We start from the raw sequence: 26,890 nt of genomic DNA on the forward strand, positions 1-26,890 counted from the left end.
AAACAAATAAGGAGAGCTGACAATTGTTCGTGGAGTCCCCAGGCTGCAGTACACACAGGAAGATCCCATACAGAGCACAGAGCCTAGCTGAGTTGAAGAAACAATAATTAAACATCAAAGAGACCAAGAAGCCTAGAATTAACAGGGAAGAGCACTAAAAAAGGACAATGTTGCACGGAGAAAGTGATTCAGAGGTGTGCAAAGGGGTTCTATTCAGTCTTTGACTAGAGATCACCAGATAGGTTAGAGGAAATCACCCTACTCTGGAAAAATAACCACTTAGAAAGCAACAGTTGAAAAATGTATGGAGCCCACACAGGGCTGAGAATATTTTATATGCCCACTAGCCACACTGAAAAAACCTCATAATACATGGACATTAAGTTAAAGAATCATCAAAAAGTTCTCATCAAGTAGTTGGACTAAACTATTCCTAATCCTTGCTGCCTCACTAGAAAAGCTTAAGAAAGCAAGCCTCACTTAACTGATTCCAAGTAACTTTATGTGCTAGCCTTTACTGTTTAAAGGAGGAAAACTAAATCTAGCATTAAATATCATAAATGTTACAATTCTTACCATTCAATCAAATATTAAAGGCCTTATAAAACATTACTAAAAGAAATTAAAGGAGACCTAAATAAATATAAAGATATCCCATGTTCATAGACTGTAAGAATATTGTTAAGATGGAGTGCTCAATTCAGCAGCACCTATACTAAAATTAGAACAATTCAGAGACTATTAGCATGGCCCTTGCACAAGGATGACATGCAAATTTGTGCAGCATTCCATATACTTATCAACTATACTTCAACTAAAAAAATGAGCAAGGACTATATATATTTCTTTTTTAAAGATGGCAATATTCCCCAAATGGATCTACAGTTCAATACAATCCCTATAAAAATCCAATGCCATATTTTTCTGAGGAAAAGATGATCTTAAAACTTACATGAAATTTCAAGGGACCCTGAATATCTAAAACAATCATGAAAAAGAACAACTAAGTTGTAGGACTTACACTTTATAATTTCAAATTTTATTACAAAGTTACTATAATCAAAACAGTGTAGTACTGCCATAAGGATGGACACATAGATAAATAGAAAGACATCCCATGAACCTGGAAATAAACTTCTTTAACTAAAGTCAACTGATTATCAACAAGAATGCCAAGACCATTCAATGGGGAAAGAACAGTCTCTTCAATACAGGGCCAGCAAAAATGGATATTCACATATATCATTGCCTCACATCATACACCAAAAAAAAAAAGAAAAATTGACCCAGAATAGACCAAAGGCCTATATGTAAGAAATAAAACTATAAAACTCTTAGAAGAAAACATGGGTTAAATCTTAATGGCTTTGGATTGGGCGATGATTTTTTAGATATAACACCAAAAGTACATGTAACAAAAGAAAAAATAGATACAATGGACTCTATCAAAATTTAAAACTTTTGTGCATCAAAGGACACTAATAAGAAAGTGAAAACGCATGGAATGGAGAATATATCATCATAAATCTAATAAGGGTCTAGTACCCACAATATATAAATAATTTTGATGACTCAACAATGAAAAGACAATCCAATTTTAAAGTGAGCAAAAGATTTGAATGGATATTTTCCAAAGAAAATATTCAAATGGCCAATAAACACATGAAAAGATGCTCAACATCATTATTCATTAGAAAAATGCAAATCAAAACCAAATGAGAGAATATTTAATACCCATTATGATAGCTATAATTAAAAAACAACATTAATAGAAAATAACATATGTTGATGACAATGTAGAGAAAGTGAAGTCCTCAAACATTGTTGCTGGGAATGTAAAATGTTGCAGCCACCGTAGAAAACAGTTGAGAGTTCCTGTTATATTAAACATAGAACTATAATATGATCTAGCATTTCCTAGGTATATTCCAAAACTGAAAAAAAAAATATTCAAATAAAAACTTGCACATGAATGTTCATAGCAGCACTATTCACAATAGCTAAAAGTAGAAACAACCCAAATGTCCATCACCTGATAAATGAATAAATAAATGAAGATATAGCCATTAAACAGAATATTATGGAGCCATAAAAATGAAGGTTTGATAACATGCTACAATGTAGACAAACCTAGAAAATATATTAAGCAAAAAATTCCAGATACAAAGACCATGTTGCATGATGCCATTTTTATGAAATCCATAGAGACAGAAATATTAGTGGTTGCCAGTAGCTTAGAGGAGGAAGGAATGAAGAATAACTTAAAAGGTATAGCATAAAGGGTATAGCTTTACCTTTTGAGGGTAATGAAATGTTCTGGAACTGGATAGCTGTAATGGTTGTTCAATATTATGAGTGTATTGAAAGCCACTGAACTGTACACTTTAAAACTGCTGAAATTATTTATTTATGTTATATGAATATGACCATAATAATTTTTAGAAGCTTTAAAAAATTAGAGGCTCACAGAGAATTAGGAAAATATGACACATGGCAGAAAAAAATTAATCAATAGAAACAAAACCAGTAATGACAGAGATGATGAAATTAGCAGATAAGGATATTAAAGTAGCTATTTAAAAATGTGCTTCTATGTCCAAAAATATAGGGAAAAAAACTTGAATGTGTTAAGAAAAATAGGGTATATAAAAAAGGCATAACTTCTACAGAGGGAAATAATCTGAAATGAAAAATACACTGTTTTGGATTAACAGTTGACCTTGAAGACACAGCAATATAAATAAATGATTCAAGTTGAAACACTCAGAGAAACAAAGAATTTTTAAAATGTACAGAGCACCAAATAGTCTAGCATACATATAAGTGGAATCCCAAAGAGGAGAAAGAGAATGAAGAAGTTTTCCAAATTTAAAAAAAAAACAATAAACCCGTAGATTCAATAACTTCGACAAAATACAAGCAGAAGAAACATAAACCACAGAAAGAAAACACAAGCTATATCATAATCGAAGTACTTCAAAACAGTGATAAAGAGAACATCTTAAAAGCAGACGGTATTGGGATTGGGGGAATGACACAATACATATAAGGGAAAAATAAATAAGAGTGAGAGAGTCTTCTCAGTAAGCTATGCAAACTCAAAGCCCACGATGCAAGACCTTAAAATATTAGGGAAAATTAACTACCAATATAGAATTGTATATAGAATATGTAGAAACTAACATGAAGGTAGACATTGGAAAGTTGGGAGAGAATGCATCAGCAACAGATCTGCACTACAAGAAATGTCAGAGGAAGTTCTTCAGGTAGAAGAAAAATAATATAGGTCTTCCTCAACTTACGATGGTCTTACATCCTGATAAAAACCAAATGTAAGCTGAAAATATCAGAAGTTGAAAATGCATTTAATACACCAAACTCATTTCATCTGTGCATAGGCAAAAGCATTTCTGTCGGCTGAAGGGGGAGTGATAGCCAAGGTGGCAGCACCACAGATTTACAGAATGAAGGAAAGAAGGAATGAGCAAGCACATAGGATTGACTCGTTTGTTTTAGAAAATATAACAGGGTTTTAAAATACTATACGGCTTTTAATTTGTCCATATATTTGTTTTGGGAACTCAAATTTTTTATGGCTGCATAATACTTTGTTATATCAACACTGCCTTAGATTAAATATTCTACTGTTTAAAAAAAAAGATAGTTGTGAACAATTGGGGTTCCATATACAAAAAAATGAACCTAAACTCTTACCTCACACTACCATACCATATGTAAATAAAGCTGAAGTGGACTTAATGTGGACCTAAATATCAAAATGAAATCTGTAAAACTTCTAAAAGGAAATCTGTAAGAAAAAATCTTCTGGCCTTCACCTAAGTAAATATCTCATAAAAGCATATATTATAAAAGAAAAAAATTTGACATACTAGATTTCATCAAAATTAAAAATTGCTTTTTGAAAGATACTGTTAGAAAAATAGAGAAGACAAATACAGTCTGAGAGAAACATCTTTATAGCATATGTCAGATATAGGACTTGTATATAGAATACATAAAGAACTTTTTTAATTTACTAATAAAAAATATACTTTTAAAAATATATTGCTCCAAAGAGATACAGATGAAAAATAAGTACATGAAAAAAATTCTCAAAATCATTAGTCATTAGAGAAATGCAAATATAATTCCAATGAGAAATTACCATAAGTGAACTATAATTACAATTTTTTCTCTGAATGAAAAATACCAGGAGCCAAGATGGAGGCATGAGTAGGGCAGTGGAAATCTCCTCACAAAACCATATATATTTTTGAAAATACAACTATTCCTAAAAGAGAGAGACCAGAAGATACAGTACAAAAGCCAGGATACATCTACATTTGCAAGAACTCAGCACCTCACGAAGGGGGTAAGATACAAGCCATGGCCTGGTGGGACCCGAGTGACCCCCTACCCCAGCTCCCAGGTGGGAGGAAAGGAGTCAGAGCAGGGAGGGAGTGGAAGCCCAGGACTGCCAAATACCCAGCCCTAGTCATCTGCACCTGGAGCAAAGACACACATTGCATGGTGTGCTGGATATTAGGGAAATGGAACAGTAAAATCTGAGTGGGTCCCGGCAGCCAGCACCCCAGGGACAAAAGAAAAGCAAGTGCTTTTTGAAAGTCTTAAAGGGACAGGGGCCTTACAGCTGGATGGAAGTGTCCCGGCACACTCAGCCCAGCAGCTGGGAATCCCGGGGAAATTCAGGCACTCCAGCCCCCTGGAAGGCAGCGCAGCTCTGAAGCCCCTCTTGGTGGTAAACAGCCTCCAGTCCATTCCCCCTCCAGCGTGACCCCACCATAGCAGGGGAGCAGCCTGAAAGCAACCATGCCCACAGCAATCACTCAGAGCCTCCTCTGCAGCCACCCAGGCCAGACTCAGAGGCCCCACTGGCACGCAAAGACAGAGGAAGCCAGGACAGGGCGCCAAGGGTCGCCATTCTCGCAGGAGAGCACACCCAGAGTACCTGCCTCTCCCCATGGGGCTCTGGGTTCCCCTGAAGGCTGCCCCACCTGTGGTGGCTCACAAAATAAAACCAGAAGCTGCTCCCTGGGTGCAGGACATTTTTCTCCCAGCTGACACACCCACCAACTGCCCACGACTACCTCTATTTCCATGAAAATGCAGAACAATTTGACCCAGTCTAGAATAACAGAGACAACCCCTGAGAAGGAGCCTGCGGAGATAGATTTAACCAATCTTCCTGAAAAAGAATTCAAAATAAAGATCATAACCATGCTGATGGACCTGCAGAGAAATATGCAAGAGCTAAAGGATCAAGTTAGGAGGGAGAATACAGAAATAAAACAATCTCTGGAAGGACTTAAGAGCAGACTGGATGAGGTGCAACTGGCCATTAATGGAATAGAAATCACAGAACAAGAACACAGAGAAGCTGAGGCAGAGAGAGATAAAAGGATCTCCATGAATGAAAGCATACTTAGAAAACTGTGTGACCAATCGAAATGGAACGATATTTGCATTATAGGGGTACAAGAAGAAGAAGAGAGAGAAAAAGGGATAGAAAGTGTATTTGAAGAAATAATTGCTGAAAACTTCCCCAAACTGGGGGAGGAAATACTCTCTCAGACCATGGAGGCCTAAAGATCTCCCAACACAAGGGACCCAAGGAGGACAACACCAAGACACATAATAATTAAAATGGCAAAGATCAAGGACAAGGACAGAGTATTAAAGGCAGCCAGAGAGAGAAAAAGGTCACCTACAAAGGAAAACCCATCAGGCTATCATCAGACTTCTCAACAGAAACCTTACAGGCCAGAAGAGAATGGCATGATATATTTAATGCAATGAAAAAGAAAGGTCTTGAACCAAGAATACTGTATCCAGCACAATTATCATTTAAATATGAAGGAGAGATTAAACAATTCCCAGACAAGCATAAGTTGAGGGAATTTGTGTCCCACAAACTACCTCTACAGGGTATTATAGAGGGACTGCTCTAGATGGAAGCACTCCTATGGCTAAATAGATGTCACCAGAGAAAATAAAATCACAACAAAGAAAGTAGACCAACCAAATACAAAGGCAATAAATAAAATCAACTACTCACAAAAGCAGTTAAAGGAAACACAAAAGAGTACAGAATAAAACACCTAACATATAAAGAATGAAGGAGGAGGAATAAGAAGGGACAGAGAAATAAAGAATCATCAGACTGTGTTTATAATAGCTTAATAAGTGAGTTAAGTTAGACAGTTAGATAGTAAAGAAGCTACCCTTGAACCTTTGGTAACCATGAATCTAAAGCCTGCAATGGCAATAAGTAGATATCTTTCAATAGTCACCCTAAATGTAAATGGACTGAATGCACCAATCAAAAGACACAGAGTAATAGAATGGATAAAAAAGAAAGACCCATCTATATGCTACTTACAAGAAACTCACCTCAAACCCAAAGACATGCACAGACTAAAAAAGATATTTCATGCAAACAATAGGGAGAAAAAAGCAGGTATTGCAGTACTACTATCAGATAAAATAGACTCCAAAACAAAGAAAGTAACAAAAGATAAAGAAGGACATTACATAATGATAAAGGGCTCAGTCCAACAGGAAGATATAACCATTATAAACATATATGCACCCAATACAGGAGCACCAACATATGTGAAACAAATACTAACAGAATTAAAGGAGGAAATAGAATGCAATGAATTCATTTTAGGAGACTTCAACACACCACTCACTCCAAAGAACAGATCCACCAGACAGAAAATAAGTAAGGACACAGAGGCACTGAACAACACACTAGAACATATGGATCTAATAGAAATCTACAGGTCTCTTGGACATAAACATGAGTGACTTCTTCATGAACATATCTCCCTGGGCAAGGGAAACAAAAGCAAAAATGAACAAGTGGGACTATATCAAGCTGAAAAGCTTCTGTACAGCAAAGGACACCATCAACAGAACAAAAGGTACCCTACAGTATGGAAGGATATATTCATAAATGACAGATCTGATAAAGGCTTGACATCCAAAATATATAAAGAGCTCACTCACCTAAACAGACAAAAAGCAAATAATCCAATTACAAAATGTGCAAAGGAGCTGAACAGACAGTTCTCCAAAGAAGAAATTCAGATGGCCAACAGACACATGAAAAGATGCTCCACATCGCTAATCATCAGAGAAATGCAAAGTAAAACCACAATGAGATATTACCTCACACCAGTAAGGATCACCACCATCCAAAAGACAAACAACAACAAATGTGGGCGAGGTTGTGGAGAAAGGAGAACTCTCCTACATTGCTGGTGGGAGTGTAAATTAGTTCAACCATTGTGGAAAGCAGTATGGAGGTTCCTCAGAATGCTCAAAATAAAAATACCATTTGACCCAGGAATTCCACTCCTAGGAATTTACCCTAAGAATGCAGCAGCCCAGTTTAAAAAAGACACATGCACCCCTATGTTTATTACAGTACTATTTACAATAGCCAAGAAATGGAACAACCTAAGTGTCCATCAGTAGATGAATGGATAAAGAAGATGTGGTACATATACACAATGGAATATTATTTAGCCCTAAGAAGAAAACAAATCCTACCATTTGCAACAACATGGATGGAGCTAGAGGGTATTATGCTCAGTGAAATAAGCAAGGCGGAGAAAGACAAGTACCAAATGATTTCTCTCACATGTGGAGTATAAGAACAAAGAAAAAACTGAAGGAACAAAACAGGAGCAGACCCACAGAAACCAAGAATGGACTAACAGTTACCTAAGGGAAAGGGACTCTGGAGGATGGCTGGGAAGGGAGAGATAAGGGGGTGGGGAGAAAGGGGGCATAACGATTAGCATGTATAATGTGGGGGGTGGGCATGGGGAGGGCTATGCAACACAAAGACAAGTAGTGATTTTACAGCATCTTACTATGCTGATGGACAGTGACTGTAATGGGGTTTGTTGGGGGTACTTGGTGATGGGGGGAGTCTAGTAAACATAATGTTCCTCATGTAATTGTAGATTAATGATACTAAAATTAAAAAGAAGATAAAAAGAAAAACAATACCTAGTGCTGGTGACGTTATGGAGCAATGGAACCATAAATTGCTGATGGGAATACAAAACTGATGCAACCGTCTTAGACAACTTTTTAGCAGTTTCTCATAAAGTTAAACATTCATTTATCATCCACCATAGTAAATACATTCCTAGGTATTTACCCAAAATAAATGAAAACATGTCCACACAAAGACCTATATATAAATGTATAAAACACCTTTACCCATTATCATGAAAAACAAAAACTGGAAACAACCTAACTGACTAGTAACTGGTGAGTGAAAAATCAAACTGTGACACTCCATAGAATGGAATATTACCCAGCAAATAAATTATTGTTACCTGCAACCACATGGATGAATCTCAAAAGCATTATGCTAAATGAAAGAAGCAGACACAAAAGGTTATGTATTATATTATTTCATTTATATGACATTGTGGAAGAGATAAGTTTATAAAAAAGAAATCAGATTAATGGTTGTCAGGGTGGAGGGACTGACTAAAAAGGGGCTTAGTCAAAGAGGAACTTTTGGGAATTAGGAAAATACTCTATATCTTGAGTGTGGTAGTACTTGCATGACATACACATTTGTAAAAATTTATAGAACTCTACACCCTAGACCTGAATTTTCTTGTATGTAAATTAAAACTCAATAAATGACATTTGAAAAATAATTGACTGCTGCATTCCTATATCCTAATGATGAACTAGCAGAAAGAGAAATCAGGAAAACAACCCCATTTATAACTGTATCCAAAAGAATAAAATACCTAAGAATAAACCTAACCACGGAAGTGAAAGACCTTTACTCTAAAAACTATAAGAATTCATGAGACAAATTTAAGAAGACACCAATAAATGGAAATACATCCCATGGTCATGGATAGGAAGAATTAATATTGTCAAAATGGCCATCCTGCCTAAAGCAATCTACAGATTCAATGCAATCCCTATCAAAATACAAACAGCATTCTTCAACTAGAACAAATGGTTTAAATTCATATGGACTCACAAACACAAAAGACCACAAATAACCAAAGCAATCCTGAGAAGAACAAGGCTGGAGGGATTATGCTCCCTAACTTCAAGTTCTACTACAAAGCCACGGTAATCAAGACAATTTGGTGCTGGCACCAGAACAAACCCATATATCAATGAAACAATATATAAAGAGCCCAGATATAAACCCAAGCACATATGGCCAATTAATATAGGATAAAGGAGCCATGGATATACAATGGGGAAATTACAGCCTTTTCAACAACTGGTGTTGGTAAAACTGGACAGCTACATGTAAAAGAATGAAATTGGATTATTGTCTAACTCCATACACAAAAGTAAACTTGAAATGGATCAAAGACATGAATATAAGTCATGAAACCATAAAACTCTTAAAAGAAAACATAGGCAAAAATCTCTTGAATACAAACATGAGCAACTTTTTCCTAAACACATCCCCTCGGGCAGAGAAACAAAAGCAAAAATGAACAAGTGGAACTACATCAAACTAAAAAGCTTCTGTACACAAAGGACACCATCAACAGAACAAAAATGCATCCTACAGTATGGAAGAATATATTCATAAATGACATATCCAATAAGGGGTTAACACCCAAAATAGATAAAAAGCTCACATGCCCAAAAGCAAATAACCTGATTAAAAAATGGGTAGAGGACCTGAACAGACACTTCTGCAAAGAAGAAATACAGACGGCCGACAGGCACATGAAAAGATTCTCCACATTGTTAATCAGGGGAATGCAAATTAAAACTACAATGAGATATCACCTCACACCAGTTAGGGTGGCCAGCATTGAAAAGACAAGGAATAACAAATGCTAGTGAGGATGCAGAGAAAGTGGAACCCTTCTACACTGTTGGTGGGAATGTAAATTAATTCAACCATTATTGAAAAGTTCCTCAAAACATTAAAAATAGAGATACCATTTGACCCTGAAATTCCACTCCTTGGAATTTACCCTAAGAATACAGGATTCCAGATTCAAAAAGAGAAATGCATCCCTATGTTTATTGCAGCACTATTTACAATAGCCAAGAAATGGAAGCAACCTAAGTGTCCATCAGTAGATGAATGCATAAAGAAGATGTGGTACATATACACAATGGAATACTATTCAGCCATGAGAAGAAAACAAATCCTACCATTTGCAACAACATGGATGGAGCTAGAGGATATTATGCTCAGTGAAATAAGCTAGGTGGAAAAAGACAAGTGCCAAATGATTTCCTTCATTTGTGGAGTATAACAACTGAGCAAAACTGAAGGAACAAAACAGCAATGCAGACTCCAAGAAGGGACTAGCGGTTACCAAAGGGAAGGGGTTGGGAAGAGTGGGTAAGGAGAAAGGGAGAAGATTAAGGGGCAATATAATTTGCAATCACAATATAGGTAAGTCATGGGAAGGCAATACAGCACGGAGAACACAACTAATGACTCTATAGCATCTTACTACACTGATAGACAGTGACCACAGTGGAGTTGGGTGGGGGACTTATGGGTGATTGTTGAAACAACAAATATTATTCATGTGAAATATTCAAAAGATTTTATATCAATGATACCCTAATTTAAAACATAATAGTAATAACTGACTACCTAAAGCAAAAATGAAAATGGTGTATTACTGGTTTTTTACATATATAAAAGTAAAATGTATAGCAACAGTAACACAAAGCACAGGAGAGAAGAAATTAAAGTGTACTGTTGTCACATATGGTTCTTATCCACAATTATATTTTTTAATATTATTTAATAAATAATATTATTTAAAGGTACACTGTGATAAAGATATATATTATAAACCTTAGAGCAACCATTAACAGGAAAAAAAATTATAACTAATTAGTCAACAGTGGAGATGAAATGGAATCATTTTTTAAAATAGTCTACATATAAGACAAATTTAAAAAATAAGATGGTAAATTAAACCCAACTACATACAGAATTACATTAAATATAAATAGTCTCAGCACTCTAAATAAAAGCCAAAGATTTTTAGACTGGATAAAAACCAAGACCCAACTATGTGTCACCTACAAATAACCCATTTTAAAATAGATTCACACCATGTGAGACTCTCCTATTTGGCATATATGCATTATATTTATTAATATGGAGTTAAACTTTGAGTAGTAACACAAAAATAATTTCAACATGAGAAATTTATTCAAAAACAAAACTGAGGGGCGGAGCCAAGATGGCGGCGTGAGTAGAGCAGTGGAAATCTCCTCCCAAAAACACATAGAGCTATGAAAATATAACAAAGAAAAATCTTCCTAAAATAGAGACCACAGGACACAGGACAACATCCAGACTACATCCACACCTGCAAGAACCCAGCGCCTTGTGAAGGGGGTAAGATACAAGCCCCAGCCCGGCGGGACCCGAGCGCCCCTCCCCCCGGCTCCCGGCGGGTGGAGAGAAACCGGAGCGGTTTTTTTTTTTTTGGCGAGCGCTTTTTGGAAGCCTTAGAGGGACGGGCCCCCGTTGCTGGGGAGGCAGGGTGGCGGGACCGGTGAGGAGGTGCCTGGGAACGGCGCCGGAGGACAAAGAATATCCTGCGTTTCTCCCTGCGAGACCTGGGGGCGGGTGCCTGAGACCGGTGCCTGAGGACGGAGGAGGTCGCGCGTTTTCCCCCTTTTTTTTTTTTTTCTCTTTTTGGCGAGCGCTTTTTGGAAGCCTTGAAGGGACGGGGACCCCAGTGCTAGGGAGGCACGGTGGCGGGACTGGTGAGCGGGTGGCTGGGACCGGCGCCTGAGGACAAAGAATATCCCCCGTTTTTCCCTGCGGGACCGGTGGGCGGGTGCCTGAGACCGGCACTTGAGGACAGAGGAAATCGCGCGTTTTTCCCCTTTTTTTTTTCTCTTTTCTGTGAGTGCTTTTTGGAAGCCTAAAAGGGACAGGGACCCCGGTGCTAGGGAGGCAGGGCGGCGGGACTGGTGAGCGGGTGCCTGGGACCGGCACCTGAGGACAAAGAATATCCCGCATTTTTCCCTGTGGGACCGGTGGGTGGGTGCCTGAGACCAGCACCTGAGGACGGAAGAAATCGCGCGTTTTTCCCCTTTTTTTTCTCTCTTTTTGCCGAGTGCTTTTTGGAAGCCTTGAAGGGACAGGGACCCCGGTGCTAGGGAGGCAGGGCGGCGGGACTGGTGAGCGGGTGCGTGGGACCAGTGCCTGAGGACAAAGAATATTGAGCGTTCCTTCCCTGAGGGACCGGTGGGTGGGTGCTTTTTGGAAGCCTTGAAAGGACAGGGACCCTGGTGCTAGGGAGACAGGGCAGCAGGACCAGAGAGCCGGTGCCTGGGACCGGCACCTGAGGACAAAAAAAAAAAAAAAAAAAAATCGCTTGTTTTTCCCCTTTTTTTTCCTTTTTTTTTCTCTTTCTTTCTGTTCCCTCTCTCATTGTTGCTGCTGTTGTTTTGGTTTGGAGAGTGCTTTTTGGAAATCTTAAAGGGGCAGGACAGGTCACTTAGACCAGAAGCAGGGAATCTGGGGATCTCTGGGCACTCTAACCCCCTGGGCAACAGGGAGCACAGAGGCCCCTTACGGAGATAAATAGTCTCCTGGCTGCTCCCCCTCCAACGGGGCTCCACCATTTTGGAGGAACAGCCCCAGCCAGGCCAAGCCCACAGCAACAGCGGAGATAAACCCCAAAGCAACTGGGCAGGAAGCAGAAGCCCTGTCTGCGCGCAGCTGCCCAGCACAAGCCACTAGAGGTCGCTATCCTCCCAGGAAAAGGCTACAAACCAACAAGAAGGGAAGCTCTTCCAGCGGTCACTTGTACCAGCTCTGCAAACTATCTCTATCACCATGAAAAGGCAAAACTACAGGCAGACAAAGATCACAGAGACAACACCTGAGAAGGAGACAGACCTAACTAGTCTTCCTGAAAAAGAATTCAAAATAAAAATCATGAACATGCTGACAGAGATGCAGAGAAAAATGCAAGAGCAATGGGATGAGATGCAGAGAAAAATGCAAGAGCAGTGGGATGAGATGCAGAGAAAAATGCAAGAGCAGTGGGATGAAGTCCGGAAGGAGATCACAGATGTCAGGAAAGAGATCACAGAAGTGAAACAATCCCTGGAAGGATTTATAAGCAGAATGGATAAGATGCAAGAGGCCATTGAAGGAATAGAAGCCAGAGAACAGGAACGTATAGAAGCTGACATAGAGAGAGATAAAAGGATCTCCAGGAATGAAACAACACTAAGAGAAATATGTGACCAATACAAAAGGAAAAACATTCGTATTATAGGGATACCAGAAGAGGAAGAAAGAGGAAAAGGGATAGAAAGTGTCTTTGAAGAAATAATTGCTGAAAACTTCCCCAAACTGGGGGAGGAAATAATCGAACAGACCATGGAATTATACAGAACCCCCAACAGAAAGGATCCAAGGAGGACAACACCAAGACACATAATAATTAAAATGGCAAAGATCAAGGACAAGGAAAGAGTTTTAAAGGCAGCTAGAGAGAAAAAGGTCACCTATAAAGGAAAACCAATCAGGCTAACATCAGACTTCTCAACAGAAACCCTACAGGCCAGAAGAGAATGGCATGATATACTTAATGCAATGAAACAGAAGGGCCTTGAACCAAGGATACTGTATCCAGCACGACTATCATTTAAATATGATGGTGGGATCAAACAATTCCCAGACAAGCAAAAGCTGAGGGAATTTGCTTCCCACAAACCACCTCTACAGGGCATCCTACAGGGACTGCTCTAGATGGGAGCACCCCTAAAAAGAGCACAGAACAAAACACACAACATATGAAGAATGGAGGAGGAGGAATAAGAAGGGAGAGAAGAAAAGACTCTCCAGACAGTGTATATAACAGCTCAATAAACGAGCTAAGTTAGGCAGTAAGATACTAAAGAAGCTAACCTTGAACCTTTGGTAACCACGAATCTAAAGCCTGCAATGGCAATAAGTACATATCTTTCAATAGTCACCCTAAATGTAAATGGACTTAATGCACCAATCAAAAGACATAGAGTAATAGAATGGATAAAAAAGCAAGACCCATCTATATGCTGCTTACAAGAAACTCACCTTAAACCCAAAGATAAGCATAGACTAAAAGTCAAGGGATGGAAAAACATATTTCAGGCAAACAACAGTGAGAAGAAAGCAGGGGTTGCAGTACTAATATCAGACAAAATAGACTTCAAAACAAAGAAAGTAACAAGAGATAAAGAAGGCCACTACATAATGATAAAGGGCTTAGTCCAACAAGAGGATATAACCATTCTAAATATATATGCACCCAATACAGGAGCACCAGCATATGTGAAGCAAATACTAACAGAACTAAAGAGGGAAATAGACTGCAATGCATTCATTGTAGGAGACTTCAACACACCACTCACCCCAAAGGATAGATCCACCGGGCAGAAAATAAGTAAAGACACACAGGCACTGAACAACACACTAGAACAGATGGACCTAATAGACATCTATAGAACTTTACATCCAAAAGCAACAGGATATACATTCTTCTCAAGTGCACATGGAACATTCTCCAGAATAGACCACATACTAGCTCACAAAAAGAGCCTCAGTAAATTCCACAATATTGAAATTCTACCAACCAATTTTTCAGACCACAAAGGTATGAAAGTAGAAATAAATTCTACAAAGAAAACAAAAAGGCTCACAAACACATGGAGGCTTAACAACATGCTACTAAATAATCAATGGATCAATGAACAAATCAAAATAGAGATCAAGGAATATATAGAAACAAATGACAACAACAACACTAAGCCCCAACTTCTGTGGGATGCAGCGAAAGCAGTCTTAAGAGGAAAGTATATAGCAATCCAGGCACACTTGAAGAAGGAAGAACAATCCCAAATGAATAGTCTAACATCACAATTATTAAAACTGGAAAAAGAAGAACAAATGAGGCCTAAAGTCAGCAGAAGGAGGGACATAATAAAGATCAGAGAAGAAATAAACAAAATTGAGAAGAATAAAACAATAGCAAAAATCAACGAAACCAAGAGCTGGTTCTTTGAGAAAATAAACAAAATAGATAAGCCTCTAGCCCAACTTATTAAGAGAAAAAGAGAGTCAACACAAATCAACATAATCAGAAATGAGAATGGAAAAATCACGACAGACTCCACAGAAATACAAAGAATTATTAAAGACTACTATGAAAACCTATATGCCAACAAGCTGGAAAACCTAGAAGAAATGGACAACTTCCTAGAAAAATACAACCTTCCAAGACTGACCAAGGAAGAAACACAAAAGTTAAACAAACCAATTACAAGCAAAGAAATTGAAACAGTAATCAAAAAACTACCCAAGAACAAAACCCCGGGGCCGGACGGATTTACCTCGGAATTTTATCAGACACACAGAGAAGACATAATACCCATTCTCCTTAAAGTGTTCCACAAAATAGAAGAAGAGGGAATACTCCCAAACTCATTCTATGAAGCCAACATCACCCTAATACCAAAACCAGGAAAAGACCCCACCAAAAAAGAAAATTACAGACCAATATCCCTGATGAATGTAGATGCAAAAATACTCAATAAAATATTAGCAAACAGAATTCAACAGTATATCAAAAGGATCATACACCATGACCAAGTGGGGTTCATCCCAGGGATGCAAGGATGGTACAACATTCGAAAATCCATCAACATCATCCACCACATCAACAAAAAGAAAGACAAAAACCACATGATCATCTCCATAGATGCTGAAAAAGCATTTGACAAAATTCAACATCCATTCATGATAAAAACTCTCAGCAAAATGGGAATAGAGGGCAAGTACCTCAACATAATAAAGGCCATATATGATAAACCCACAGCCAGCATTATACTGAACAGCGAGAAGCTGAAAGCATTTCCACTGAGATCGGGAACCAGACAGGGATGCCCACTCTCCCCACTGTTATTTAACATAGTACTGGAGGTCCTAGCCACGGCAATCAGACAAAACAAAGAAATACAAGGAATCCAGATTGGTAAAGAAGAAGTTAAACTGTCACTATTTGCAGATGATATGATACTGTACATAAAAAACCCTAAAGACTCCACTCCAAAACTACTAGAACTGATATCGGAATACAGCAAAGTTGCAGGATACAAAATCAACACACAGAAATCTGTAGCTTTCCTATACACTAACAACGAATCAATAGAAAGAGAAATCAGGAAAACAATTCCATTCACCATTGCATCAAAAAGAATAAAATACCTAGGAATAAACCTAACCAAGGAAGTGAAAGACTTATACTCTGAAAACTACAAGTCACTCTTAAGAGAAATTAAAGGGGACACTAATAAATGGAAACTCATCCCATGCTCATGGCTAGGAAGAATTAATACCGTCAAAATGGCCATCCTGCCGAAAGCAATATACAAATTTGATGCAATCCCTCTCAAATTACCAGCAACATTCTTCAATGAATTGGAACAAATAATTCAAAAATTCATATGGAAACACCAAAGACCCCGAATAGCCAAAGCAATCCTGAAAAAGAAGAATAAAGTAGGGGGGATCTCACTCCCCAACTTCAAGCTCTACTACAAAGCCATAGTAATCAAGACAATTTGGTACTGGCACAAGAACAGAGCCACAGACCAGTGGAACAGATTAGAGACCCCAGAAATTAACCCAAACATATATGGTCAATTAATATTTGATAAAGGAGCCATGGACATACAATGGCAAAATGACAGTCTCTTCAACAGATGGTGCTGGCAAAACTGGACAGCTACATGGAGGAGAATGAAACTGGACCATTGTCTAACCCCATATACAAAGGTAAACTCAAAATGGATCAAAGACCTGAATGTAAGTCACGAAACCATTAAACTCTTGGAAAAAAACATAGGCAAAAACCTCTTAGACATAAACATGAGTGATCTCTTCTTGAACATATCTCCCCGGGCAAGGAAAACAACAGCAAAAATGAGCAAGTGGGACTACATTAAGCTGAAAAGCTTCTGTACAGCGAAAGACACCATCAATAGAACAAAAAGGAACCCTACAGTATGGGAGAATATATTTGAAAATGACAGATCTGATAAAGGCTTGACGTCCAGAATATATAAAGAGCTCACACGCCTCAACAAACAAAAAACAAATAACCCAATTAAAAAATGGGCAGAGGAACTGAACAGACAGTTCTCCAAAAAAGAAATACAGATGGCCAAGAGACACATGAAAAGATGCTCCACATCGCTAATTATCAGAGAAATGCAAATTAAAACTACAATGAGGTATCACCTCACACCAGTAAGGATAGCTGCCATCCAAAAGACAAACAACAACAAATGTTGGCGAGGCTGTGGAGAAAGGGGAACCCTCCTACACTGCTGGTGGGAATGTAAATTAGTTCAACCATTGTGGAAAGCAGTATGGAGGTGCATCAAAATGCTCAAAACAGACCTACCATTTGACCCAGGAATTCCACTCCTAGGAATTTACCCTAAGAACGCAGCAATCAAGTTTGAGAAAGACAGATGCACTCCTATGTTTATCGCAGCACTATTTACAATAGCCAAGAATTGGAAGCAACCTAAATGTCCATCTGTAGATGAATGGATAAAGAAGATGTGGTACATATACACAATGGAATACTACTCAGCCATAAGAAGTGGAAAAATCCAACCATTTGCAGCAACATGGATGGAGCTGGAGAGTATTATGCTCAGTGAAATAAGCCAAGCGGAGAAAGAGAAATACCAAATGATTTCACTCATCTGAGGAGTATAGGAACAAAGGAAAAACTGAAGGAACAAAACAGCAGCAGAATTACAGAACCCAAAAATGGACTAACAGGTACCAAAGGGAAAGGAACTGGGGAGGATGGGTGGGCAGGGAGGGATAAGGGGGGGGAAGAAGAAGGGGGGTATTAAGATTAGCATGCATGGGGGGGAGGGAGAAAGGGGAGGGTGGGCTGCACAACACAGAGAGGACAAGTAGTGACTCTACCACATTTTGCTAAGCTGATGGACAGTAACCGTAATGTGGTTGTTAGGGGGGACCTGATATAGGGGAGAGCATAGTAAACATAGTATTCTTCAGGTAAGTGTAGATTAAAAATTAAAAAAAAAAAAAAAGAAAGAAAGAAAGAAAAGGGGGATTACTCCTTAACAGGATAAAACTATTGGTAAATCAAAGATCAACGCATGCTTTAAATATCCTTAATGTTGATCACTTAAAGGGTGTCAGATGATCAGCTATGGAGGTACTCTTTTCTGATAATATTCCTTTCTCTTAATTAAAAAAAAAAAAAAAAAAAGCAGTTACTGTGTGCTGACCTCCAATGAGTTCTGCACAGTGGTATAGAGGGCATGTCAAAGTGTGGGCAAAGGGTCTGTTTGTTTCTACGCAGAAAATCAAGGCCTAGCTTGGATACCCAGAAAATGAACTAAGATACGATATGAGGAGGAGCTTCCGGCATCAGCACTCTCTGGAGGACTCGTGCCGGGGGATGATCATCAAAAAGCCTCCACAGGGATCCGGACGATGCTGCGGTTGTGGCTGCATCCAGCCCACCATCTCCTGGACTTGCCATAAGAAGGAGGAGGGAGATGTCTAGGCTGGCATGTGCATACAGTGAGACAACGAATTTGACTGGATCTGTACTGTTGGAACTCAACCAGGAGTTGGGAGGGGTGCAAGTTGTAGCACCCCAAAATCTCATGACTATAGACTATCTATGGTTAAAAGAACATATGGGATGTGAACAGATCCCAGAGATGGGCTGCTTTAATTTGTCTGATGGTTCAAGTACAGTTGGAAAATATCCATCATATCATGGATAAATTTTCACAAATGCCTAGGGTGCCTAAATGGTTTTCTTGGCTTCACTGGAGATGGCTGGTAATTATAGATTTGCTTTGTTTATGTCACCGTATTCCTATTATGTCAATATGTGTGTGCAAATTAGTTAGTAGTTTAAAACCTATACATACTAAAGGTACTATACAAGAAGATATGTCAAAGAAATAATCAATCCTCCCAAGTTTCCTTCATATGCTACATCTATAGCTTTTCTTCTTCCTTCCTAATTACAAACTTTAAATAGAATTCGTGCCTCATATCGAATTTACCGAGTATCATAATTCCTCCAGGTGGTAAAGATACCTCGAGACAAGTGCTGGGCATAGAAGCCACAGGGCATAAATCTGCAAAGAAGTAAAAAGCTAACCTTTGCAAACAATATGGCTTCTCTCTCACTTACCAACTTTACATTTCCCTGTATGGCCCCGGAAGATGACTGGTTAGCCAGAGACGGGTAAGATTCCTCAAGGGAGGAACAACCTAAGACAGGCACAGTCGCAGGGGGGCCATCAGGTGAGAATTTGGGGATCAACAGAGGTGAGGCTCAGAACCTCACCCCCCCTGCTTTGAGAGAAATCTTCTGCATCCGTGGATGTCTTGCTGCCCTTGTCTAGCCTGGATTAATACTTAGTCCATAGGCACACACCTGATCATCTGATCATCTACATTTGCCTTCTTACAGCACTAAACTATGTTTTCTACCTTTATCTTGCATCTACCTACCACTTCAGCATTTTATTAAAAATAAAAATAATAATAATAATAGGAGAAATGTGGGATCAACATATAAATCAAGTACAAAAATCAAACGAATATTCATATTTGACCTGATGGTTTATAGGTCATATTGCATGATCAAAACCGAAAGTTTCTGTGATGAATGCCCTTGTACTGTTCACCATGTAAGAATTTATTCACTCTGTAAGAATTCGTTCACCATGTAAGAACTTGTTCGTTATGCTTCAGAAGATTGGAGACTGACGAGAATTAGGCTTGAGATGGATTAATGATTGTACATTGAGCATTGACCCCCCTATACTGAATTTTATTGTTGTTAACAACCATTTGATCAATAAATATGAGAGATGCCCTCTCAAAAAAAAAAAAAAAAAAAAAAAAAAAAAAAAAAAAACTGACCAAATAGAATGTGTTCTATGCATCACAATTCAAAGAGTTCTTTATAAATATTCTAGACCATTGTAACAAAATTCTAGAAATTTTTAGTGAACATTTTTCTTATGTACCTATAAGATATACCTCCTATTTTCCCAATTTTGTATATATTATTGACACTTGAATACTGTGTACAGAGAAAAGCATTGCAGGAATACCTAAAACCTTTTTTGATATTTTAAGCTTTAATAATAAAGCTTAAATAAATCAGTATTTTTGACATATTATAAAGTAAAACATAGGTTAGTGCTTAAAAAATCTATTAATCATAAAAATCCATTGAGCTATAAAAGGAAAATATATGTTGTGTAGCTCACATTTTACAAATAAAGTTCACTGTACAAACTTAAATATGGGAGGCAAATTCTCCAGAACAAAAGTAAGATTTATGTTATTTATAAAGATCAGCCTTATTTACTATCCCTTCCCCACAAAAAACTACATATAATTAAAATATATTTCACTCTGTGGGTTAGTAAAGTTTTGTTTTTATCTATTCACACTTAAGAGCCTATTGTTGGTCTGATCACATGAATAAGGTGGAGTTGAACATTTATTGTACCCAACAAAAATTAAAGCCTTCCACAAACGGAAGTAATTTTTCTAAACATTTAGTAACAAGATGTTGTTATCTATGATACTTCATAAAGAAATAAGTGATTTATATTGCCCAATCCTGGTAGTTACAGAAGAGTGAAGGTCAAGTCTCTCAGACTACCAGAGGGTTTAAAAAGAAATGCTTTATATAAGATTCCTAAGTTATAAGTTAAGATCTAGAAGGTTAGAATATCCTCTGTGCCATAAACAACAGCCTGCTTTGGACTGACAGTCATAAATTAGCTTGATTTGGTAAACATCATAGAACAATGACACAATTAGAGCATCTGTAAAATTAATGTGGCACTGTATAATACCTATCTAGAAGGGAATAAAAAACTCTGATGTGAAATTATTTGGGAAATAACAATATATGAATATGGGGACTATTTTTACATAATGATTGTTATATTTTATAAGTATAACCATTATTAAACAGAAACATCAATAACAGAATTGAAAATCCGAACTTTAAGCCTACAAATCTATCATCAAAACTTCTTTCTTTAATAACTTTCCTTCTAGTAACTAAACTACCTGCACAAAATAAAGGATAAAAAGTATGTAGGAAAAAGATGGTAGAGTAAGAAGGCAAAGCAGAAACCTCCCAAAAACACATAAAACACACAAATACAGCAAATACAACTAAACCTGAAATTAACCTAAAGACTGCAGAAATGACTGCCTACATCTGGGGAAGAAGACCTCACAGAAAACAGAAGAAACACCGAAAAAATGAGGAGGCAGAGGAATATGTTCCAAAAAACTACAAGATAAAACACCAGAAAGAGGGATAAATGAAAGTGAAATCACCAATCTTCTTGATAAAGATTTCAAAGTAAAAGTCATAAACATGTTCATGGATCTACAGAAAAATATTAAAGATCTCAGGGAGGACCTCAACAAAAAGATAGAAGATGAGCAAAAGAGCCACTCAGAGCTGAAGAATACAGTATCTGAAATAAAACATACAATGGAGGGATTTAATAGCAGACTTTCACAAGTTGAAGAAGTTGTAAATGATATGGAAATTAGGGAACAAGAAAACAATGAAGCCAAAAAAAAACAGAGAGAAAAAAAGAATCTTTAGGAATGAAAGAATAATAAGAGACTGTGCAACCAATCCAAATGGAACAATATTTGCATAGTAGGGGTACCAGAAGGAGTAGAGGGAGACAAAGGGATACAAAGTCTCTTTGAGAAACTAAATGTTGAAAACTTCCCCAATTTGTGGAAGGAAATAAACACTCAGGTCATAGAACAACAGAGAGCCCCTAACAAAAGTAGCACCAGGAAGACAACCCCAAGACATATAATAATTAAAATGGCAAAGATCAAGGACAAGGAGAGAGTATTGAAAGCAGCCAGAGAGAGTAAAAAAAGATTACTCATAAAGGAAACCCCATCAGGTTATCAGCACACTTCTCAGCAGAAATTTTACAGGCCAGAATAGAGTGGAACGATATATTTAACATAATGAAAATAGAAGGACCTCCAAACAAGAATACTCTATCTGGAAAGATTATCATTTAAATTTGAAACAGGGATTAAACAATTTTCAGACAAACAAAAGTTAAAGGAATTCATCATTCATCACCACTAAACCAGCCCTACAGGATATGATAAAGGGACTGCTGTAGACATTAATGCTTCTAAGGCTAAATAGCTTTCACCAGTGAAAATAAACCCACAGTAATGGTGGTAAGTAGGAAATGAAATCAACTACTCACAAAATCAGTCAAGGGATACACAAAAAGTGCAGATTATGATACCTGATACATAAAGCATAGAATAGAAAGAAGAAAAAGAAAAAAAAAAAGTACCTCTAGATTCTGCTTGAAACAGAATAATCAGCAAATTAAAATGGACTGGTTTTTAATAAGGAAACTATTTTTGAAACTTTGATAACCACAAAGCTAAAGCCTATGACAGATACAAAAAAGGAAAGGAAAGGAAAGGAAAGGAAAGGAAGGAAGGAAGGAAGGAAGGAAGGGAGGGAGGGAGGGAGGGAGGAAATCTAATCACAACACTAAAAAAATCCATCAAATAACAAGAGAAGAGTATAAGAGAGGAAAAAAGGAACAGAGAGAAGACATAAAAACAACCAGAAAACAATTAATAAAGTGGCAATAAGTACATACCCATCAATAATCACTTTAAATGTAAATGGACTGAATGCACCAATCAAAAGTCACAGAGTGGCAGAATGGATTTAAAAAAAAATAAGACCCAACTCTATGCTTCCTACAAAAGACTCATTTCAGACCCAAAGACACACAGACTAAAAGTAAAGGGATGGAAAAAGTTCATGAAAACAGTAGGGAGAAAAAAGCAAGATAACAGTACTTGTATCAGACATAATACATTTCAAAATGAATAAAGTGACAAGAGATAAAGAAGGACATTATGTAATGACAAAAGGGTTAGTCCAACAAGAGGATATAACCATTACAAATATCTATGCACCCAATATAGGAGCACCTAAATATAAAACAAATACTAACAGAATTAAAAAGGGGAAATAGACTGCAGCACATTCATTTTAGGAGACTTTAGCATACAACTCACATCCACAGACAGATCAACCAGATAGAAAATAAGTAAGGAAACAGAAGCACTGACAATACATTAGATCAGATGGATATAATTGATATGTACAGAACATTCCACCCAAAAGCAGCATGATACACATTCTTCTCAAGTGTACATGGAATATTTTCCAGAATAGATAACATACTAGTTATCTATCTCACAAAAAGAGCCTCAATAAGTTAAAAAAGATTGAAACTGTATCAAGCAGCTTCTCAGACCACAATTGTATGAAGCTAGAAATAAATTACATGAAGAAAACAAAAAAGCCCACAAACACATGAAGGCTTATCAACATGCTACTAAATAATCAGTGGATCAATGACGAAATCAAAACAGAACTCAAGTAATACATAGAGACAAATGAAAACAAAACCTCAACAGCACAAAACCTGTGGGATACAGCAAAGGCAGTTCTAAGAGGAAAGTACATAGCAATACAGGTTTACCTCAAAAAATAAGAACAATCCCAAATAAACAGTCTAAACTCACAACTAAAGAAACTAGAAAAAGAAGAACAAATGAAACCCAAAGTTAGTAGAAGGGGAGACATAAAAAAGATCGGAGCAAAAATAAATAAAACAGAAGAATAAAACAATAGAAAAAATCAATGAAACCAGGAGCTGGTTGTTTGAGAAAATAAAGAAAATAGATAAACCCCTAGCCAAACTTACCAAGAAAAAAGAGAGTGTATACACATAAAATCAGAAATGAAGAAGGAATAATCACAATGGATACCACAAAAATATAAATAATTATTAGAGAATACTATGAAAAATTATATGCCAATAAATTGAACAACCTAGAAGAAACAGACAACTTTCTAGAAAAATTCAGCCTTCCAAAACTGACCCAGGAAGAAACAGAAAATCTGAACAGACCAATTACCAGCAATGAAACTGAATTGGCAATCAGAAAACTACCTAAAAACAAAACAGGTCCAGATGGCTTCACAGCTGAATTTTACCAAACATTTATTCCAAACTCATTCTATGAGACCAGCATCACTCTAAAAACAAAAACAGAAAAGACACCATATAAAAAGAAAATTACAGACCAATATCCCTGATGAACATAGACACAAAAATCCTCAAAAAAATATTAGCAAACCAAATCCAAAAATATATCAAAAAGATCATCCATCATGACCAACTGGGATTTATTCCAGGGATGCAAGGATGGTACAATATTCAAAAATAAATCAACATCATACACCGATCAACAAAAAGGACAAAAATCACATACTCACCTCAATAGGTGCTGAAAAGGCATTTGACAAAATTCAACATCCATTCATTATAAAACCTCTTAACAAAATTGGTATACAGGGTATGTACCTCAACAAAATAAAGACCATATATGACAAACCCAGAGCCAATGTCATATTTAATGGCAAAACACTGAAAGCTTTTCCTCTAAGATAGGGAACAAGACAAGGTTGCCCACTCTCATCACTTTCATTCAACATAGTACTGGAGGTCCTAGTCACAGCAATCAGACAACACAAAGAGATAAAAGGCATCCAAATCAGTAAGGAAGAAGTTAGACTGCCACTATTTGCAGATGACATGATATTATACATAGAAAACCCTAAAGATGGCATCAAAAAACCATTAGAACTAATAACTGAATTCAGCAAAGTTGCAGGATACAAAATTAATACACAGAAATCTGTTGCATTCCTATATACTAACAATAAACTAGTAGAAAAAGAAATCAGGAAAAACAACTCCATTTACAATTGCATCAAAAAGAATAAAATACCTAGGAATAAACCTAACCAAGGAGGTGAAAAACCTTTACTCTGAAAACTATAAGACACTTGTGTGACAAATTGAAGAAGACATCAATAAATGGAAATCTATCCTGTGCTCATGGATAGGAAGAATTAATATTGTCAAATGGCCATCGTACCCAAAGCAATTTACAGATTCAGTGCAATCACTACCAAAATACAAATAGCATTCTTCAATGAACTAGAACAAATAGTTCTAAAATTCATATGGAACCACAAAAGACCCTGAAAAGCCAGAGCAAACCTGAAAAAGAAGAAAAAAGCTGAAGGGATTACACTCCCTGACTTCAAGTTCTACTACAAAGCCACAGTAATCCAAACAATTTGGTACTGGCACACAAACAGACCCAATGATCAGTGGAACAGAATAGAGAGCCCAGATATAAACCCAAACATATGTGGTCAATTAAAACAGGATAAAGGAGCCATAGATATACGATGGAGAAATGACAGCCTCTTCAACAACTGGTGTTGGCAAAACTGGACAACTAAATGTAAAAGGATGAAACTGGATTATTGTCTGAATCCATACACAAAAGTAAACTTGAAATGGATCAAAGACAGGAATGTAAGTCATGAAACCATAAAACTCTTAGAAGAAAACACAGGTAAAAATCTCTTGGATACAAACATGAGGAACTTTTTCCTGGACACATCTCCTCAGGCAAGGGAAACAAAAGCAAAAATGAACAAGTCGGACTACATCAAACTAAAAAGCTTCTGTACAGCAAAGGACATCATCAGTAGAAAAAGGCATCCTACAGTATGGGAGAATATATTCATAAATTACTCATCTGATAAGGAGTTAGCATCCAAACTATATAAAGAACTCATATGCCTCGACACCCAAAAAACAAAATATCCTATTTAAAAAATGGGTGGAGGACCTGAACAGACACTTCTCCAAAGAAGAAATACAGATGGCCAAAGGCACATGAAAAGATGCTCCACATTGCTAATCATCAGGGAAATGAAAATTAAAACCACAATGAGATATTACCTCACACCAGTTAGGATGGCCACCATCCAAAAGACAAGGAACAACAAATGCTGGCAAGGATGTGGAGAAAGGGGAACCCTTCTACACTGTTGTTGGGAATGTAAATTAGTTCAGCCATTGTGGAAAGCAATATGGAGGTTCCTCAAAAAACTAAACATAGAAATACCATTTGCCTTAGCCATTCCACTTCTAGGAATTTACCTGAAGAAAACAAGATCCCAGATTCAAAAAGACATATGCACCCTTGTTTATCGCAGCACTATTTACAATAGCCAAGAAATGGAAGCAACCTAAGTGTCCATCAGTAGATGAATGAATAAAGAAGATGTGGTACATATACACAATGGAATACTATTCAGCCATCAAAAAGAAAGAAATCCTGCCATTTGGAACAACATGGATGGATCTAGAGGATATTATGCTCAGTGAAATAAGCCAGGTACAGTAAGACAAATACCAAATGATTTCACTTATTTGTGGAGTATAAAAACAAAGCAAAACAGAAGGAACAAAATAACAGTAGACTCATAGACACCAAGAATGAACTAGTGGTTACCAAGAGGGAGGGGTCTGGGAGTGTGGGAGCTGAAGGGGATTAAGGGGCACAGTAATTCACAAGCACAATATAGGTTGGTCACAGGGACGGCAGTACAGCATGGAGAATACAGTTAATGATTCCATAACACCTCACTATGTTGATGGATAGTGACCACACTGGAGGGGGTGAGGATTTGATAATATGGGTAACCGTTGAACCACTGTGTATTTGAAACCAACATAAGATTGTATATAGATGATACTTTAATAAAATATAAAATAAGAATAAAAATCATATGGTCATCTCAATAGA

The 26,890-nt window shown here is 37.3% G+C and overlaps 1 protein-coding gene and 1 non-coding gene across 10 annotated transcripts in view; one reads left to right on the forward strand and one right to left on the reverse strand.

The window, feature by feature from the left end:
• The window catches only part of SOX6 (SRY-box transcription factor 6), a 622,190-nt gene that overhangs the window by 549,354 nt on the left and 45,946 nt on the right, over window positions 1-26,890 (reverse strand). The window lies entirely within an intron of this gene.
• Window positions 692-798, forward strand: LOC118974078 (U6 spliceosomal RNA). Its single transcript, XR_005063659.1, has one exon. It is a non-coding gene; the product is annotated as a U6 spliceosomal RNA (small nuclear RNA).

The sequence above is a fragment of the Manis javanica genome, chromosome 11 (genome assembly GCF_040802235.1).
Source record: "Manis javanica isolate MJ-LG chromosome 11, MJ_LKY, whole genome shotgun sequence".
NCBI classification, from domain to species: Eukaryota; Metazoa; Chordata; class Mammalia; order Pholidota; family Manidae; genus Manis; species Manis javanica.